Here is a 20,491-nt window from a genome sequence, read left to right as displayed (position 1 = left end):
TTGGGATTTCATCAAGATCAAAAGCTTTTGCACAGCAAAGGAAACAGTTAACAAAATCAAAAGACAACTGACAGAATGGGAGAAGATATTTGCAAACGACATATCAGATAAAGGACTAGTGTCCAGAATCTATAAAGAACTTAGCAAACTCAACACCCAAAGAACAAATAATCCAATCAAGAAATGGGCAGAGGACATGAACAGATATTTCTGCAAAGAAGACATCCAGATGGCCAACAGACACATGAAAAAGTGCTCCATATCACTCGGCATCAGGGAAATACAAATCAAAACCACAATGAGATATCACCTCACACCAGTCAGAATGGCTAAAATCAACAAGTCAGGAAATGACAGATGCTGGCGAGGATGTGGAGAAAGGGGAACCCTCCTACACTGTTGGTGGGAATGCAAGCTGGTGCAGCCACTCTGGAAAACAGCATGGAGGTTCCTCAGAATGTTGAAAATAGAACTGCCCTATGACCCAGCAATTGCACTATTGGGTATTTACCCTAAAGATACAAATGTAGTGATCCAAAGGGGCACATGCACCCGAATGTTTATAGCAGCAATGTCCACAATAGCCAAACTATGGAAAGAACCTAGATGTCCATCCACAGATGAATGGATCAAGAAGATGTGGTATATATACACAATGGAACACTATGCAGCCATCAAAAGAAATGAAATCTTGCCATTTGCGACAACATGGATGGAACTAGAGCGTATCATGCTTAGCGAAATAAGTCAAGCAGAGAAAGACAACTATCATATGATCTCCCTGATATGAGGAAGTGGTGATGCAACATGGAGGCTTAAGTGGGTAGGAGAAGAATAAATGAAACAAGATGGGATTGGGAGGGAGACAAACCATAAGTGACTCTTAATCTCACAAAACAAACTGAGGGTTGCTGGGGGGAGGGGGTTTGGGAGAAGGGGGTGGGATTATGGACATTGCGGAGGGTATGTGCTTTGGTGAGTGCTGTGAAGTGTGTAAACCTGGTGATTCACAGACCTGTACCCCTGGGGATAAAAATATATGTTTATAAAAAAAAAAAAAAAAAAAAAAAAAAAAAAAAAAAAAAGAATAATAACAAGTGTAGGTAAAGATATGGAAAAATTAGAACTCTTATTCACTGCTGGTAGAAATGAAATGGTACAGCTTCTTTTAAAATGTAGGCTTTAGGGGCACCTGGGTGGCTCAGTGGGTTAAGCCACTGCCTTCGGCTCAGGTCATGATCTCAGGGTCTTGGGATCGAGTCCCGCATCGGGCTCTCTGCTCAGCAGGGAGCCTGCTTCCCTTCCTCTCTCTCTGCCTGCCTCTCCATCTACTTGTGATTTCTCTCTGTCAAATAAATAAATAAAATCTTTAAGAAAAAAAAAAAAAGAAAAATAACAAGTGTAGGTAAAGATATGGAAAAATTAGAACTCTTATTCACTGCTGGTAGAAATGAAATGGTACAGCTTCTTTTAAAATATAGGCTTTAGGGGCACCTGGGTAGCTCAACTGGTTAAGCATCTGCCTTCAACTCAGGTCTTGATCCTTGGGTCCTGGGATCAAGCCCCATGTTGGGCTCTCTGCTCAGCCTCCCTCTGCTCTGCCCCTCCCCCTGCTTGTGCTCTCTCATTCTCTCTCTCTCTCTCTGTCAAATAAATAAAATCTTTTAAAAAATAAATAAAATGTAGGCTTTATTATTATTCAGGCATGGCAAGGCCAACAGATCAGGAGATGACTGCCATCGAAAAGATGGATCCTTACTCATAGTTCCTAAGAGGAAGGGGCACGCCACGCTGTGCAGAGCAACAGAAGTGCCAAGGTTAGCCAGGACACAGAGGAGGCGAGGGGCTGACCTGAGGAAAATGCCTTTCTAGTGGTTTTGGCAGGAAAGGCATGCCAAAGCAGGGCAAGCAGGCTAAAGACTGACTTGTCTGAATAATACCAGTGGGCTCTGGATGTGGAGGCTGTCTCTAGTCGTCTGGATTTACCCCCCTCCTCCCTCGTCTGTCAGCAGGGCTAGTGAAGAGCTGAGCCTTCACAGGGTGCAATTTCCAGTTAGAAGGTAAATAAGTTCTGGGGACATCATGTACAACATAGTGATTATATGTTATATTTATATTATGTTACATTATCTATCATATACTTGAAAGTTGCTGAAAGAGTGGATCTTAAATGTTCTCACCAAAAACAACATAGTAATTATATGACATGATGATGTCAGCCTTTGGCTAGGGTAATCATCTCAGGGTCCTGGGATCAAGCCCTGAACTGGGCTCCCTGTTCAGCGGGGTGTTATGCTTAAATACCTGACTTTAACACCGAGGTCATTAAAAACAAGTGAGAAACTCTTACCGACCAGAGGAGGCCTAGGAGACATGACAGTTAAGTATAAAGTAAGGTATGATAACAGAGCAAATATGTACAAGATGTACAAAGCAGTATCTCCCCAAAAAGTGATTCTGCTAAGTTTGTATCTTGCCCGGCTCATACTCTTAATTTAATATGCAAAAATCCTGCTTCAGGTGCGCCTGGGTGGCTCAGTGTAAAAACACATATGGATACTCAGTGACTTTCAAGATCAAAAGAAATCAAGGCACTGCACAAAAATTAAATTCGTTAAAAGATAGGAGATCAGATGACAAAATATATTATGCTGAAATCAGGAACATTTTGGTGCAAATAGATTACTAGTATTTATGCTATCTATCTGTACAGGAAAATCTATTGAACAGGTAGAAAAGTGAGTAAAGTTCCATACTTTGTAAAAGATGTCTGTATATAAAGCTCTACACTTAACAGAAGGTCGAATCCTTTGCTTACAATAAATGAAAGTTACTTTAAAAATACGTTAGATGAACAGCAAGAGATATGAACAGATGTGCCAAATTTGAATATAAACAAAAAAAGCAATGTAAAAAAATTGAAAATGTATTAATCACTAGAGATTATCATAGTGCTCATCACTTTTATAAGGTAATTAATCGGTGCACCTGGGTGGCTCAGTGGGTTAAAGCCTCTGCCTTCAGCTCAGGTCATGAACCCAGGGTCCTGGGATCGAGCCCGCATCGGGCTCTCTGCTCAGCAGAGAGCCTGCTTCCCCCCTCTCTCTCTGCCTGCCTCTCTGCCTACTTGTGATCTCTGTCAAAAAAAACCTGTAATGTAATTAATCAATACAAATTAAGTAGATTATAGACATCCTAGCTTTACATTGAAGTGGAGATATGAAAAATTAAATTATCTTAATTTTTCTTTAAAAATTGTTTATTAGAGAGGGAGAGGGTGTGCATGAGCAGGAGGAGGGGCAGAGGGACAAGCAGACTCCCCTCTGGGGGCAAGCCCAATCCAGGGCTTGGTCCTAGGACCCTGGGATCATGACCTGAGTGGAAGGCAGATGCTGAACCTACTGTGTCTTAAGATTTAAAATTTTTACCCACAGAAAAATTAATCTTCTGGTAAGTTGGATCTTAAATATTCTGGTGCTTCAAGTAGTGTGACATTTAATCTGAAATAGTTGTAAGCAGTACGGTTATATTTTTTATTTTTTATTTTTTTAAAGATTTTATTTATTTATTTGTCAGAGAGAGAGGGAGAGAGAGCAAGCACAGGCGGACAGAATGGCAGGCAGAGGCAGAGGGAGAAGCAGGCTCCCCGCTGAGCAAGGAGCCCAATGTGGGACTCAATCCCAGGATGCTGGGATCATGACCTGAGCTGAAGGTAGCTGCTTAACCAACTGAGCCACCCAGGCATCCCAGCAGTATGGTATATAAATAACTTGTCTTATCAGTGTCAGGTTTGGATCTTCTAAACCCCATTCACAAATTTTGCTTAGTACAATCTTATCCAAATTCGAAAGTGAACTTGAGAGTTTTTTTTTTTTTTTTTTTAACAATACACTGATGTCTTATAAAAGTAGTTTCAGGGGATGCCTGGGTGGCTCAGTCTGTTATGAGTCTGCCTTTGGCTCAGGTCATGATCTTGGGGTCCTGGGATCGAGCACCGCGTTGGGCTTCCTGCTCAGTGAGAAGCCTGCTTCTCCTTCTGCCGCACCCCCTGCTTGTGCTCTCTCACCTGCTCTGTCTCTCAAATAAATAAGCAAAATCTTTAAAAAAAAAAAAAGATGTTTTAGTAAGCTGAAGTCATTTTAAAATTATTTATTTATTCAAAGGAAATTGTCAATTTGGCAATTCTCTCAGTTAAAATCAAGATAAAGATATTTTGAAAATATTATTGATGAGTTTGCTTTCATTAAAGCTAGGAAAGTAAGATTATAACAAATTAGTTATAAGAGTATAAGTAAAATATGTAAACTTAAAAATAACTGTTTTTTTTTTTAAAAAGATCTTATTTATTTATTTGACAGCAGAGATCACAAGTAGGCAGAGAGGCAGACAGAGAGAGAGGAAGGGAAGCAGGTTCCCTGCTGAGCAGAGAGCCCGATGTGAGGCTCGATCCCAAGACCCTGGGATCATGACTTGAGCCGAAGGCAGAGGCTTTAACCCACTGAGCCACCCAGGCGCCCCAACTGTATGTTTTAATATAACTGCTTTTCTTTAAATATATTTTTAGCTACTTTCATTTTCTGAAAAAAACTAACTGGTTAAAAACATGTACATAATAGGGTGCATATTTTTCCTTTTGCACCTGGCTCCAATGGCAAGGCAAGACACTGTTTCAGGGGACTTTGGTTTGGGGTAAAGTGAGTCAGAGAAGAGAGGGTAGAGCTGAGGTTTGTGAGGTCTGCAGAGGACTGGTGATACAGATTTGTATAAGGTAGGGGAAGAAGTGTGTCCTGGTGACTCTTTTTTTTTTAAATTTTAATTTTTTAAGATTTTATTTATATATTTGACAGAGAGAGATCACAAGTAGGCAGAGAGGCGGGCAGAGAGAGAGAGAGAGAAGCAGGCTCCCCTCTGAGCAGAGAGCCCGATGCAGGACTTGATCCCAGGACCCTGAGATCATGACCCGAGCCGAAGGCAGCGGCTTAACCTACTGAGCCACCCAGGCGCCCCTGTCCTGGTGACTCTTAAGACCCCAGGATAAGAGTTGAGAGGACTTTGCTTTTCCTGGATCTACACCAAAGTCGGTTGAGCAGGGCAGGAAAGGGACCCAGATTAGCTGGAAATTGGACAGACCATAGCCAGTCATGCCTTATCTCAGAGAATGCTCTTGTGAAGGTTGGAAGTGAGGGCACCTTCCTGGCACCTGCTCTGCTCACCCCTTGATGCAGCTTCTGCTTTGTGAGGGTTTGAGGCTCCTGGCAAATGAGGAACCTACTGCCTCCCACTTTTCATTCTGTTCAAGGCAGCCAGAGCTTCTTCACAATCTAAATCATATCTCATCTCTCCCAGATTTACAGCCTCTCGGACGTTCCTGAGGCTCTTAGGATCAAATCCAAACCCCCAATCAGATGTCCAAACCCTGCCTAGTCTACTTTCTACTCTCCCTCACATCCTCCCCTCATGATTCCCCCACTCCAACCACAGGCTTTTTTTTCCTGCTTCTGGAACCCACAAAACTCCCTCCCACCTCAGGACCTTTGTACCTGCTGCCCTCCTGCCAGAAACTCTCATTTCCCCAGATCTGCTCTTGGCTAGCTCATCCTGCACATCTGAGCTCAAATGGTCCCTCCCTCTTCTGTCAGGCCTCCCTCCTTCCTTCTATTACCATCATAGCCACTGGTCTATTCTGAAGTTCTCTGAGTTATCAGGCTGTTTATCTTCCATCTCTCCCATGAATTGTTAACCCCAGAAGAACCATGGCCTTTCCTTGTTTGCTTTGGTCACCACTCTTCGCTGGTGACTGAGCTCGGGACCTGACACACAGTAGGCTCCTAATTAAAATATGTTTAATGAATTAATAAATCCTGTCCTCTGTATGCATGGAACCAATCAGAAGTTCAATCACGAATATACCTGGTGGTGAGGGAGACCCACATATTTTACACGTTGAACCAATCAGAGGAGTTCAGGCTGGAGGATAAATGCAAATAACTAAAGCCCCACCCAATTCTTTCAGCGGAAGAGGTTTTCCTAGGTGTCAGCCTCACTTTCAAGGGAAAGAAGCAGAGGTCCGAACTGAACACTTTGGACTCCACCCTTTCTATTTTAACAGCCAATTGCAACGAGGAAATAAGGGCAAAGGAAGTGAGCATAGAGACCACGCCCCATGACGTCACTCCCCAACGTGGCAACTTCCAGGCCTGAGGGACTGGGGGCTCAGCCCTAGTTCCTTAGTGAGGTTAAGAGGAGCGTTATCGGAAAAGAGGGGAAGTTGAAGACCAGGGTAGGACCGTGTGTGGACAGAGAGGGGGTGAGGAAGAAAGAGAGCTAGTTAGAGGATAAAGAAAGGAGACTGGTAGGGGACCAGGGTCAAATTAAGGAAGGACAGAGAAGGGGTGATGGGGGGAATGGGAGAGGGTCATAGGAGGACTGGGAGAGCTTATAGGGGACACATTGCAGGGTAAATGGGGGAGCTTTTGTAGAGGGATAAAGAGTGTGTATGGGGTGTTACCAGGAGACAGTGTCATCATAATGGCAAAAGGCAAAGTCATAAGGAGACATGAAAAAATTATAGGAAGATTTAAATGAGAACAGAGAACATTCACTGGGACAGAAACAGTGTTATGGAGGATAGGGAGAGAGCCTTTGGGTGTCAGGGAGAGTTGATGGGGACAGGAAGGATAAATCAAGAAGGGAGGGAAATCAGGAAACTCTAGATAGAGGACAGTAAGGAAACATACTGGGGCAGTGGGGTGGTGTAGGGGCCAGGCTGCCCCTCCTTTCAGGGCTCCTCTGACCTGCAGAGTTGGTTCAGCCTGGTCTCCATTCACTGGTGTCTCTGATGTCCATTCTTCTTGCCATTGTGCTGAGACCCTTTCCCTGGCCATGGTCATCCTCAGTCTGCTGCCCTTTAGGTCGTGTAGGTCATGCCCCAGAACCCTGGTGGTGATTTGTCCCTGGATCCCTGAATTTGGTACCCTTGGTACACCAAAACTGACCATAGATGCATGGGTTTATTTCAATCTCAGTTCTCCTGCAGTGATCAATATGTCTACCCTTAGGCCAGTGCAGTACTCTTTGGAATTACTGTAGCTGTAATCAAAGCTTTGAAAGCAGGAAATGGGAATCCTCCAACTTTCTTTTTCAAGAGTGTTTTTGTTATTTGTGGTCCCCTGCATTTCTGTATGATTTTTAGATTTAGTTTGTCCATTTCTGCGAAGAAGGCAGTTGAGGGGCCCCTGAGTGGCTCAGTGTGTTAAGTGCCTTCGGCTCAGGTCATGATCCTGGGGTCCTGGGACAGAGTCCCACATCCAGCTCTCTGCTCAGTGGGGAACCTCTTTCTCCCTCTGTCCCTCTCCCCTGCTCATGCTCTTTCTCAATAAATAAAATCTTTTAAAAAGTTAAAAAAAAAAGGAAGTTGAAATTTTGGTAGAGATTGCACTGAACCTGTAGAATACTTGGGAGAGTATTAGCATCTGAAAAATACTAAGGCTTGGAATCAATGAACGCAAGAGATCTGAGTTATTTTAGGCCTTCTTCAGTTTTTTTAAGAGATGTTTTATAGGGGCACCTGGGTGGCTCAGTGGGTTAAGCCGCTGCCTTCGGCTCGGGTCATGATCTCAGGGTCCTGGGATCGAGTCCCGCATCGGGCTCTCTGCTCAACGGGGAGCCTGCGGCTCTCTGCTCAACGGGGAGCCTGCTTCCTCCTCTCTCTCTCTCTGCCGCCTCTCTGCCTACTTGTGATCTCTCTCTGTCAAATAAATAAATAAAATCTTAAAAAAAAAAAGAGATGTTTTATAGTTTTTAGGGTGCAAGTCTTGTACCTCCTTTGATTAAATTTATTTCTAAGTATTCTTTTTGATGGTTTTGTAAATGGGATGGTTTTCTTAATCTCATTTTCAGATTGTTCATTGCTAGTGTACTAAAATATAATTGATATTTACATGTTGATCTTAGTTATTGTGCAACTTCGCTGAAATAATTTAATAACTATTACAGGTTTTGTGTGTGTGTGCGTGTGTATGTATTCTTCAGAACTTTTCTAAGCATAGGATCATGTCATCTGTGAACAGAAATTGTTAAAGATTCCTCCTTTCCAATTTGGGTGATTTTTATTTCTTTTCCTTGCCAAATTGCCCCAGCTAGAACTATTCAGTGTTGAATAGTAGTGGTAGGAGCAGATGTCCTTGTCTTGTTCCTGATCTTAGTGGGAAGGGCATCAAGTCTTTTATCATTAAATATGATATTAACTGTGGGATTTCCCTAGATGCCCTTTGTCAGGCTGAGCTAGTTTCCCTCTATTTCTAACATTCTGATTGTTTTTTTTTTTTTTAATCATGAAGGGATATTCAATTTTGTCAAGCACTTTTTCTTTCCCAGTTGAGATAATCCTGTTTTTTTTCCCCTTCTTTCTATTAATGTGGTGTATTACCTGGTTGAGTTTTCTATGTTAAACCACCTTGCATTCCTGGGCTGAATCCCACTTGCTTATGGGGTATAATCCTTTTGCCATGCTGCTGGATTTGGTTGGCTAGTATTTTGCTGAGGATCTTTGCCTTTGTATTCATAAGGGATATTGGTCTGTTCTTCTTTTCTCCTGATATCTTTGTATGGGTTTTGTTGTTTGTTTGTTTAAGATTTTATGTATTTATTTGACAGTGATCACAAATAGGCAGAGAGGCAGGCAGAGAGAGAGGGGGAAGCTGAGCAGAGGAAAGCTGTGGGGCTCGATTCCAGGACCCTGAGACCATGACCTTGAGCCGAAGGCAGAGGCTTAACCCACTGAGCCATCAGGTGCCCCACTTTGTATGGCTTGCTATCAGGATACCATTGATCCCATGGAATAAGTTAGGAAGTATTCTGTCCTCTTCTCTTTTTTGCAAGAGTTTGAAAAGGATTCATTTTTATTCTTTACACATTTGATAGAATTCACCAGTGAAGTTTTCTGGGTCTGGGATTTTCTCTGTTGGAAGTTTTTGTTGTTGTCCTTTGGTTTGGCGTGGTTTTAAACTGATTTACTCTCTACTTGTTATTGGTTAACTCAGAATGTCTGTTTTCTTTATGAGTCAGTTTTGGTAGTTTATGGCTTTCCAGGAATTTGTGCATTTCATTTAGGTTATCTAATTTGTTGGTGTATAATTGTTCATAGTGTTCTCTTATAATTCTTTTTATTTCTTTAAGGTTGGTGGTGATGTCTTCACTTTTGAAAGTATTTCTGATTTTAGTAATTTGGGTCTTCTCCTTTTCTTGGCCAGTCTAGCTTAAAGTTTGCCAATTTTGTTGTTCTTTTCAAAGAACTACTTCAGTTTCATTGATTTTCTCTGTTTATTCTCGGTTTCATTTATTGCCTCTGCAATTTTTAGTATTTCTTTCCCTCTGCTTGCTTCTGGTTGAGTTTTTTCTTGTTTTTATAGTTCCTTAAGATGGAAGGTTAGGTTGTTGATTTGAAATATTTCTTCATTTTTTAAAAAAAGATTTTATTTGTTTATTTGACAGAGAGAGATCACAGGTAAGCAAAGAGGCAGTCAGAGAGAGAGGGAAGCAGGCTCCCTTCTGAGCAGAGAGCCCAACTCGGGGCTCGATGCAGGGCTTGATCCCAGGACCCTGAGATCATGACCTGAGCTGAAGGCAGAGGCTTAATCCACTGAGCCACCCAGGCACCCTGAGGGGTGTATGTGTGTGTGTGTGTGTGTATACGCACATATATACATAATTAATATAAGTATTATCATTATTATTATTTGAAGTATTATTTCACATAGCCCAGTCCTAATTGTTGGGCTGTCTGGTTTCCTTCACTTCTGTTTTTGCCTCATATATTATGGAACTCTGTGTTAGATGAATATATGTTTATGACTGGTATATCTTTGATGGATTGTCTCTTTTATCATTACATAATGTCCTTTTTTTTTTTAAGATTTTATTTGTCAGAGAGAGAGAAAGAGCACACAAGCAGGCAGCAATGGAGAGAGAAGCAGGCTCCCTGCTGAGCAAGGAGCCTGATGCAGGACTTGATCCCAGGACTCTGGCATCATGACCCGAGCCGAAGGCAGCAGCTTAACCAACTGAGCCACCCAGGCATCCGTATAATGTCCTTTTTTATCTCATAATAATTTTTGTTTTAGGGTCTATTTTTCTTTTTTTTTCTCCAAGATTTTATTTACTTATTTGACAGAGAGAGATCACAAGTAGGCAGAGAGAGAGGGAGAAGCAGGCTCCCCACCGAGCAGAGAGTCTGATGTGGGGCTTGATCCCAGGACCCTGGGATCATGACCTGAGCCAAAGGCAGAGGCTTAGCCCACTGAGCCACCCAGGTACCCCGGGGGTCTATTTTTTTTGATATTAGGGTAGTGACTTCAGCTCTCTTTTGCTTACTATTTGTATGGAACATATTTTCCCGTCCTTTCACTTTCAACCTATTTATGTCTTTGGCTCTGAAGTGTAGACAGTATATATTTGGAGCATTTTTTTGGAGTATTTTTTTAAAAAGATTTTATTTATTTAATTTATTTATAGAGCGCAAGTGGGAGAGGGGCAGAGGGTGAGAGAATCTCAAGCAGACTCCCCCCCCCACTCTTTCTCCCCCACCACCTATAAAAAAAAAACTTAATAAATTAGGAAAGTTTTTTGGCTATTATTTCTTCAAATATTCTTCATGCACTTTTCTTTTTTTCCATTTTATAAAATTTTTATTAACATATAATGTATTATTAGCCCCAGGGGTACAGGTCTGTGAATCACCAGGTTTACACACTTCCCAGCACTCACCGTAGCACATACCCTCCCCAATGTCCATATCACTCACTTTTCTTTCTCTCCTCTCCCTCTGATACTCCTGTTATGCATGTATTGATGCATTTGATGGGGTCCCACAGGTGTCTTAGGTGATGTTCATTTTTCTTCATAATTTTCTCTTTCTGTTTTTCAGCCAGGTAATCTCAAGTGATCTATTTCAAGTTCACGGATCATTTCTTCTGTTTGCTCAATTCTGCGTTTGCATCTTTCTACTGAATTTTTCATTTCAGATAATGTCTTTTTTAACTCCCAAACTTCTATTTGGTTCCTTTTTATGATTTCTCTGTATCGATTTTATGTATTTCACATTCTTATGGTTTCCTATCGTTCTTTGAGTCTATTTTAAATAGTTGATTTAAAAATCTCTAGCTGATAAATCTAATGTCTGAATCTCCTCAGGGATGTGTCTATTAATTTTTTTCAAGAGAGTGAGAGCATGTGTGGATGCTTGCACAATGTGGGGAAGAGGGCAGAGGGAGAGAGAATCTTAAGCAGGCTCTGCGCCCAGTGGACAAACATGTAGACTGGTATATTCCCAGAAATATGTGGGAGCTTTTCTACCCCCTTGTTTCCCAAGCATCTCATTCCCCACCTTTTCCTCTAAAGCTCTTTGGTTTGTCTGTGGTTTGCCCCAACTGTTTTCCCTCTAGCCTAGTTGTCCAACTTGCCTTGGATACCTCCCCCACCTCTAGCAGCTGCCTCATCCCTAAGATTGTTCTCAGTTAGAGGAAATAAAGGCAAGTCTTTTGAGCTGGTCTTTAAGGGGGCCACCAGACAGGTCAAAGCAACAACCATGATTCTTTGAGAATGAATTTTATATCTAGTACCTAGGATAGGTACTAAGAACTTGTACTGGGAATGAGGGCTGTTGTCTTCAAGGCTACAAGTGATGTGGGGAATGGGAGATGGTTCCAGAATAAGGTAAAACACCACAAAGCTCCCTTACTGACACTGGGGGTTTCATTTTCACCTAATTAAGCATTTGCCTGATTGCTATAAACCCTTGATTCTGATAAAGTTGATTTTGACAGTTTTTGTTGGTTTATTCACTCCTTTCATGGGGGGATGGGATTTTGAAATTCCTTACTCATGGACATCACTCTTAGTATATAACCTTTTGAAAGTGGCTTCTCTCCCTCAGCCTAATGCCTCTGAGATGTATCCAAGTTGTTGAGTATATCACCAGTCTGTTCCATGTAATTTCTGAGTAATATTCCAATGTATCAGTCTGTACAATTTATTTATCCACCCCCTCATTGAGGTACCTTTGAATTGTTTCCACTTTGGGAGATTGCGAATAGGGTATTTGTAAATATTCTCATAAAACTTTATGTGAACATGTTTTCATTTATCTAGGGTAAATACCCAGCAGTGGGGTTGCTGGGTCATAGGATAAATGTGTGTTTAACTTTATAGGAAGCTTCCAATCTGTTTTTGCAGAACACTATACCATTTTTCACTCCTGCCAGCAGTGAATGAGGGTTCCAGGTCTCCACGTCTTCACAAGCGCTTGATATTGTTACCCTTTTTGACTTGAACTATTCTTTTTTTTTTTTTTTAAAGATTTTATTTATTTATCAGAGAGAGAGGGGGGGAGAGAGCGAGCACAGGCAGACAGAATGGCAGGCAGAGGGAGAAGCAGGCTCCCCGCCGAGCAAGGAGCCCAATGTGGGACTCGATCCCAGGACGCTGGGACCATGACCTGAGCTGAGGGCAGCTGCTTAACCAACTGAGCCACCCAGGCGTCCCGACTTGAACTATTCTAAAAGTTTTAATATTCATTTCCCTAATACCTAATGATTTTGAAAAATTTTCCTGTGCATATTTGATGTTCTTATAGTCTCTTTAGTGAAGGATCTGTTCAAATATTTTCTCCCATTTTTAAATTGTGTTGTTGGTTTCCGTCTTGTAATTCTTTTTTTTTTTTTTTTTAACTTTTTATTTTTTATAAACATATATTTTTATCCCCAGGGGTACAGGTCTGTGAATCACCAGGTTTACACACTTCACAGCACTCACCAAAGCACATACCCTCCCCAATGTCCATAATCCCACCCCCTTCTCCCAAACCCCCTCCCCCCAGCAACCCTCAGTTTGTTTTGTGAGATTAAGAGTCACTTATGGTTAGTCTCCCTCCCAATCCCATCTTGTTTCATTTATTCTTCTTCTACCCACTTAAGCCTCCATGTTGCATCACCACTTCCTCATATCAGGGAGATCATATGATAGTTGTCTTTCTCTGCTTGACTTATTTCGCTAAGCATGATACGCTCTAGTTCCATCCATGTTGTTGCAAATGGCAAGATTTCATTTCTTTTGATGGCTGCATAGTATTCCATTGTGTATATATACCACATCTTCTTGATCCATTCATCTGTGGATGGACATCTAGGTTCTTTCCATAGTTTGGCTATTGTGGACATTGCTGCTATAAACATTCGGGTGCATGTGCCCCTTTGGATCACTACATTTGTATCTTTAGGGTAAATACCCAATAGTGCAATTGCTGGGTCATAGGGCAGTTCTATTTTCAACATTCTGAGGAACCTCCACGCTGTTTTCCAGAGTGGCTGCACCAGCTTGCATTCCCACCAACAGTGTAGGAGGGTTCCCCTTTCTCCACATCCTCGCCAGCATCTGTCATTTCCTGACTTGTTGATTTTAGCCATTCTGACTGGCGTGAGGTGATATCTCATTGTGGTTTTGATTTGTATTTCCCTGATGCCGAGTGATGTGGAGCACTTTTTCATGTGTCTGTTGGCCATCTGGATGTCTTCTTTGCAGAAATGTCTGTTCATGTCCTCTGCCCATTTCTTGATTGGATTATTTGTTCTTTGGGCATTGAGTTTGCTAAGTTCTTTATAGATTCTGGACACTAGTCCTTTATCTGATATGTCGTTTGCAAATATCTTCTCCCATTCTGTCAGTTGTCTTTTGGTTTTGTTAACTGTTTCCTTTGCTGTGCAAAAGCTTTTGATCTTGATGAAATCCCAGTAGTTCATTTTTTCCCTTGCTTCCCTTGCTTTTTGCGTTGTTCCTAGGAAGATGTTGCTGCGGCAGAGGTCGAAGAGGTTGCTGCCTGTGTTCTCAAGGATTTTGATGGATTCCTTTCGCACATTGAGGTCCTTCATCCATTTTGAGTCTATTTTTGTGTGTGGTGTAAGGAAATGGTCCAATTTCATTTTTCTGCATGTGGCTGTCCAATTTTCCCAGCACCATTTATTGAAGAGGCTGTCTTTTTTCCATTGGACATTCTTTCCTGCTTTGTCGAAGATGAGTTGACCATAGATTTGAGGGTCTATTTCTGGGCTCTCTATTCTGTTCCATTGATCTATGTGTCTGTTTTTGTGCCAGTACCATGCTGTCTTGATGATGACAGCTTTGTAATAGAGCTTGAAGTCCGGAATTGTGATGCCACCAACGTTGGCTTTCTTTTTCAATATCCCTTTGGCTATTCGAGGTCTTTTCTGGTTCCATATAAATTTTAGGATTATTTGTTCCATTTCTTTGAAAAAGATGGATGGTACTTTGATAGGAATTGCATTAAATGTGTAGATTGCTTTAGGTAGCATAGACATTTTCACAATATTTATTCTTCCAATCCAGGAGCATGGAACATTTTTCCATTTCTTTGTGTCTTCCTCAATTTCTTTCATGAGTACTTTATAGTTTTCTGAGTATAGATTCTGTATCTCTTTGGTTAGGTTTATTCCTAGGTATCTTATGGTTTTGGATGCAATTGTAAATGGGATTGACTCCTTAATATCTCTTTCTTCTGTCTTGCTGTTGGTGTAGAGAAATGCAACTGATTTCTGTGCATTGATTTTATATCCTGACACTTTAGTGAATTCCTGTATAAGTTCTAGCAGTTTTGGAGTGGAGTCTTTTGGGTTTTCCACATATAGTATCATATCATCTGCGAAGAGTGATAATTTGACTTCTTCTTTGCCAATTTGGATGCCTTTAATTTCCTTTTGTTGTCTGATTGCTGAGGCTAGGACCTCTAGTACTATGTTGAATAGCAGTGGTGATAATGGACATCCCTGCCGTGTTCCTGACCTTAGCGGAAAAGCTTTCAGTTTTTCTCCATTGAGAATGATATTTGCGGTGGGTTTTTCATAGATGGCTTTGATGATATTGAGGTATGTGCCCTCTATCCCTACACTTTGAAGAGTTTTGATCAGGAAGGGATGCTGTACTTTGTCAAATGCTTTTTCAGCATCTATTGAAAGTATCATATGGTTCTTGTTCTTTCTTTTATTGATGTGTTGTATCACATTGACTGATTTGCGGATGTTGAACCAACCTTGCAGCCCTGGAATAAATCCCACTTGGTCGTGGTGAATAATCTTTTTAATGTACTGTTGAATCCTATTGGCTAGTATTTTGTTGAGTATTTTTGCATCTGTGTTCATCAAGGATATCGGTCTATAGCTCTCTTTTTTGGTGGGATCCTTGTCTGGTTTTGGGATCAAGGTGATGCTGGCCTCATAAAATGAGTTTGGAAGTTTTCCTTCCATTTCTATTTTTTGGAACAGTTTCAGGAGAATAGGAATTAGTTCTTCTTTAAATGTTTGGTAGAATTCCCCCGGGAAGCCATCTGGCCCTGGGCTTTTGTTTGTTTGGAGATTTTTAATGACTGTTTCAATCTCCTTACTGGTTATGGGTCTGTTCAGGCTTTCTATTTCTTCCTGGTTCAGTTGTGGTAGTTTATATGTTTCTAGGAATGCATCCATTTCTCCCAGATTGTCAAATTTATTGCCGTAGAGTTGCTCATAGTATGTTCTTATAATAGTTTGTATTTCTTTGGTGTTAGTTGTGATCTCTCCTCTTTCATTCATGATTTTATTTATTTGGGTCCTTTCTCTTTTCTTTTTGATAAGTCGGGCCAGGGGTTTATCAATTTTATTAATTCTTTCAAAGAACCAGCTCCTAGTTTCGTTGATTTGTTCTATTGTTTTTTTGGTTTCTATTTCATTGATTTCTGCTCTGATCTTTATGATTTCTCTTCTCCTGCTGGGCTTAGGGTTTCTTTCTTGTTCTTTCTCTAGCTCCTTTAGGTGTAGGGTTAGGTTGTGTACCTGGGACCTTTCTTGTTTCTTGAGAAAGGCTTGTACCGCTATATATTTTCCTCTCAGGACTGCCTTTATTGTGTCCCACAGATTTTGAACCGTTGTATTTTCATTATCATTTGTTTCCATGATTTTTTTCAATTCTTCTTTAATTTCCCAGTTGACCCATTCATTCTTTAGAAGGATACTGTTTAGTCTCCATGTATTTGGGTTCTTTCCAAACTTCCTTTTGTGGTTGAGTTCTAGCTTTAGAGCATTGTGGTCTGAAAATATGCAGGGAATGATCCCAATCTTTTGATACCGGTTGAGTCCTGATTTAGGACCGAGGATGTGATCTATTCTGGAGAATGTTCCATGTGCACTAGAGAAGAATGTGTATTCTGTTGCTTTGGGATGAAATGTTCTGAATATATCTGTGATGTCCATCTGGTCCAGTGTGTCGTTTAAGGCCTTTATTTCCTTGCTGATCTTTTGCTTGGATGACCTGTCCATTTCAGTGAGGGGAGTGTTAAAGTCCCCTACTATTATTGTATTGTTGTTGATGTGTTTCTTTGATTTCGTTATTAATTGGTTTATATAGTTGGCTGCTCCCACGTTGGGGGCATAGATATTTAAAATTGTTAAATCTTCTTGTTGGACAGACCCTTTGAGTATGATATAGTGTCCTTCCTCATCTCTTATTATAGTCTTTGGCTTAAAATCTAATTGATCTGATATAAGGATTGCCACTCCTGCTTTCTTCTGATGTCCATTAGCATGGTAAATTCTTTTCCACCCCCTCACTTTAAGTCTGGAGGTGTCTTCAGGCTTAAAATGAGTTTCTTGGAGGCAACATATAGATGGGTTTTGTTTTTTTATCCATTCTGATATCCTGTGTCTTTTGACAGGGGCATTTAGCCCATTCACATTCAGGGTAATTATTGAGAGATATGAATTTAGGGCCATTGTATTGCCTGTAAGGTGACTGTTATTGTATAAGGTCTCTGTTCCTTTCTGATCTACCACTTGTAGGCTCTCTCTTTGCTTAGAGGACCCCTTTCAATATTTCCTGTAGAGCTGGTTTGGTATTTGCAAATTCTTTCAGTTGTTGTTTGTCCTGGAAGCTTTTAATCTCTCCTTCTATTTTCAATGTTAGCCTAGCTGGATATAGTATTCTGGGCTGCATGTTTTTCTCGTTTAGTGCTCTAAAAATATCATGCCAGCTCTTTCTGGCCTGCCAGGTCTCTGTGGATAAGTCAGCTGCCAATCTAATATTTTTACCATTGTATGTTACAGACTTCTTTTCCCGGGCTGCTTTCAGGATTTTCTCTTTGTCACTGAGACTTGTAAGTTTTACTATTAGGTGACGGGGTGTGGGCCTATTCTTATTGATTTTGAGGGGCGTTCTCTGAACCTCCTGAATTTTGATGCTCATTCCCTTTGCCATATTGGGGAAATTCTCCCCAATAATTCTCTCCAGTATACCTTCTGCTCCCCTCTCTCTTTCTTCTTCTTCTGGAATCCCAATTATTCTAATGTTGTTTCGTCTTATGGTGTCACTTAATTCTCGAATTCTCCCCTCGTGGTCCAGTAGCTGTTTGTCCCTCTTTTGCTCAGCTTCTTTATTCTCTGTCATTTGGTCTTCTATATCACTAATTCTTTCTTCTGCCTCATTTATCCTAGCAGTTAGAGCCTCCATTTTTGATTGCACCTCATTAATAGCTTTTTGGATTTCAACTTGGTTAGATTTTAGTTCTTTTATTTCTCCAGAAAGGGCTTTTATATCTCTCGAGAGGGTTTCTCTAATATCTTCCATGCCTTTTTCGAGCCCGGCTAGAACCTTGAGAATTGTCATTCTGAACTCTAGATCTGACATATTACTGATGTCTGTATTGATTAGGTCCCTAGCCTTCGGTACTGCCTCTTGTTCTTTTTTTTGCGTTGAGTTTTTACGTCTTGTCATTTTGGCCAGATAAGAGTAAATGAAGGGGCAAGTAAAATACTAAAAGGGTGGCAACAACCCCAGGAAAATATGCTTTAACCAAATTAGAAGAGATCCAAAATCGTGAGTGGGGAGAAAGGGGATAAAAAGAGGTTCAAAAAGAAAGAAAGAAAAAAAAAGAAAAAAGAAAAAAAAAAAAAAGAAAAGAAAAAAAAAATTTTTTTTTTTTTTAAAAAGAAAACACCTTTCAGAAAGTGGTTGTTTTTCTGTTTCCAGAATTGCTGTTCTTCTTCTCTTCGATCTGCCGATGGATTTTCAGGTGTTTGCAATCTTTAGATAAGCTATCTAGCTGATCTCCGGCTAGCTGAAGCAGTCTCAGCTTGCTACTTCTCCGCCATCTCGACTCCTCTTCTTTTTTTTTTTTTTAAAGATTTTAAAGGCAGCAGCTTAACCACCTGAGCCACCCAGGCATCCCAAGAACTGACTCCAATTCTGAAGGAAGTTCTACTCTGGTTAAAATGCTGTCAGTCAGCATCACATGCTGCAGAGAAATCATCCATGAAGTACAGCACACTTCAGTTTGTCTTACTTTCAGAGATTGCCAGTTATGTCAACTTTCAGCAGCCACCATCCTGGTTAGTCAGCAGCCATGGACATGGAGACAAGATTCTCCACCAGCAAAAGAGTTACGACTTACTGAAAGCTCAAATGATGGTAGCATCTTTTAGCAATAAAGTATTTTTAAAATTTAAGCAATAAAGTATCTTAAAGTTAAGGTGTGTGCCTCATTTTTTTCAGATATCGTGCTGTTGCACACTAAATAGGCGACAGTATAGCGTAATCATAACTTTCATATGCTCTCGGAAACCAAACAATTCATTTGACTTGCTTTATTGTGATACTGACTTTATTGTAGTGGCCTGGAACCCAACCTGCAGTATCTCCGAGGGTTATGACTGTAATTTATGAGAATGTCTCTTAGTTTGTGAATAGGAATATTTCTAAGTCTCCTTTTTGTTTACTTCTGATTTTTTTTGTTTTTGTTTTTGTTTCAGGAACTCCACATTCTGAAATTTCTATTTGCAGCCAGGTTCTTGATGAATTTGTAAATATTTCTTTATTTATCTCTATATCAAAAAAATATTCTTTGATATAACTAAAGAAGGTGTGGTAATTAGGGCACAGCTTTCTAAATAACTCTGTAATTGTACTTACTAGTTAAATTCTTCAAATCCTGTATGTATTTTTGCATTCTTTTTCTACTTCATTTTCAAATTTTCTAAGAGGCATATTTAGATCTCACACTAAGGTTGTGGTTTTAGATATTTCTCCTTGTATTTCTAGTGGGCTTATAAAAATTTCTTGTTTGTTTCTTTCATTTTCATGATGTAGATGATATGTAGCTCACTACATAAGTATTTGTGACAGTTACCTTGTCTTTCATGCATAGCACACATGCCCTCTTCCTTCTCATTTTAGTTATTCCTTGGAGCCCTTGGTTCTCCCTTAAATTGTTTCGTTTATCTATTTGGGTGTTTTCCCTCTTTCTATCTCATTGGCTGTGGATTCCAGGAGAGCTGTGATCTTGTCGACTGTAGTCACCACCTGGTCCTCCAAGCCCCGCGTGGGCCATGCATACAGTAGGCTCCTTGTGGGACTACCAGTAAATTTGCCCATTGCACTTAGATCCAGTCTAGAAGTGGGACCCACACACTATATGTTGAACCAGTCAGGAGTTCAGACTGGGGTCAACAACAAAAAAGGTTTAACCCAGTTCACTGAATTGATTAAGAAGGTGAGAAGAAAAGGCAGTGGCTACATAACCCCCCCCCTTACACACACTGAGCCAATCAGAAGCTGGGTCTGAGCGCTTGAGACACATCTAACCTGAGCCCCTCATCTTAATGAGTGGTGGCCAGTAGAGAAGCCCACGCCCCATGACAGAAATCACCTGGACATTCTCGGGAACTGAGAAGCCCAGGGAAATCCTAGGGCCGTTATCTAGTTTTGAGATGGGATAATCAGAAAAGAGTGGTGAGTTTAAGTGTATGTGCATGGAGTGGGGTGGGGAGAGTTTAGAAGACGAAAGTGAACCAGTTGGAGGAAGACATGGAGGGTGTAATGAGGGTACAGAGAGGAATTATGAGAGGGTAGAGGAGGGTTGAATTTTTCATAGGCCAGTAAAACTATTATACAGGAACACGGAGGTGTAGTGGGTTCTGGCTTGGGGCAGTGTCTGTTTTCAGTGTCTTTCTAGGCAGAGGGGATGGTTTAGCTGATCTTCATTTCTTGGAAATGTAGATGTTCCCTGTCTGGGACCCATTTCCCGTCTGCAGATTCTGCCCACCCAGCATCTCCTCCTCAGACCAAGGTCCATGGCTATGACTGAGCCCAGGAACCTGGAGTTCAAGGTCACATCAATGCAGCCAGTCGTGCTGATATCCTTGAGTCCCCCCGAAAAGGTTATTTATTTCTCTCCATCCTTTCCTTCTTCTTCATTCTGCTGGCAATCCCGGCCCTCCTCTTCTCCCTCAAGGTGAGTACTGTTTGGCTACCACCAATTCCCGTTGTTCCCAAATGTGCCTCCTCCCTCCCTCCCCACTCCTCTCTCTTCCTCCCTAGGGACCTCTTCGTGTTCCTCCTGGAGAATTTACTCCCTCCTTCACCATCTAGCTGCCCTTGTTCCTCCCCAGGATCCCCCTCACTG

General features: G+C 41.1%; 1 long non-coding RNA gene across 1 annotated transcript; it reads left to right on the top strand.

Moving 5' to 3' along the window:
• The first annotated feature begins 6,201 nt into the window (after nucleotides 1-6,201).
• Nucleotides 6,202-18,559, top strand: LOC309852356. The gene is made up of 2 exons (XR_014305185.1): nucleotides 6,202-6,280; nucleotides 18,215-18,559. It is a non-coding gene; the product is annotated as an uncharacterized lncRNA (long non-coding RNA).
• Nucleotides 18,560-20,491: the final 1,932 nt, after the last annotated feature.

Source organism: Mustela nivalis (genome assembly GCF_964662115.1).
Source record: "Mustela nivalis genome assembly, chromosome: 18".
NCBI classification, from domain to species: domain Eukaryota; kingdom Metazoa; phylum Chordata; class Mammalia; order Carnivora; family Mustelidae; genus Mustela; species Mustela nivalis.
Note: the sequence above shows the minus strand (reverse complement) of the source record. Positions and strands in the feature narration are given on the sequence as shown.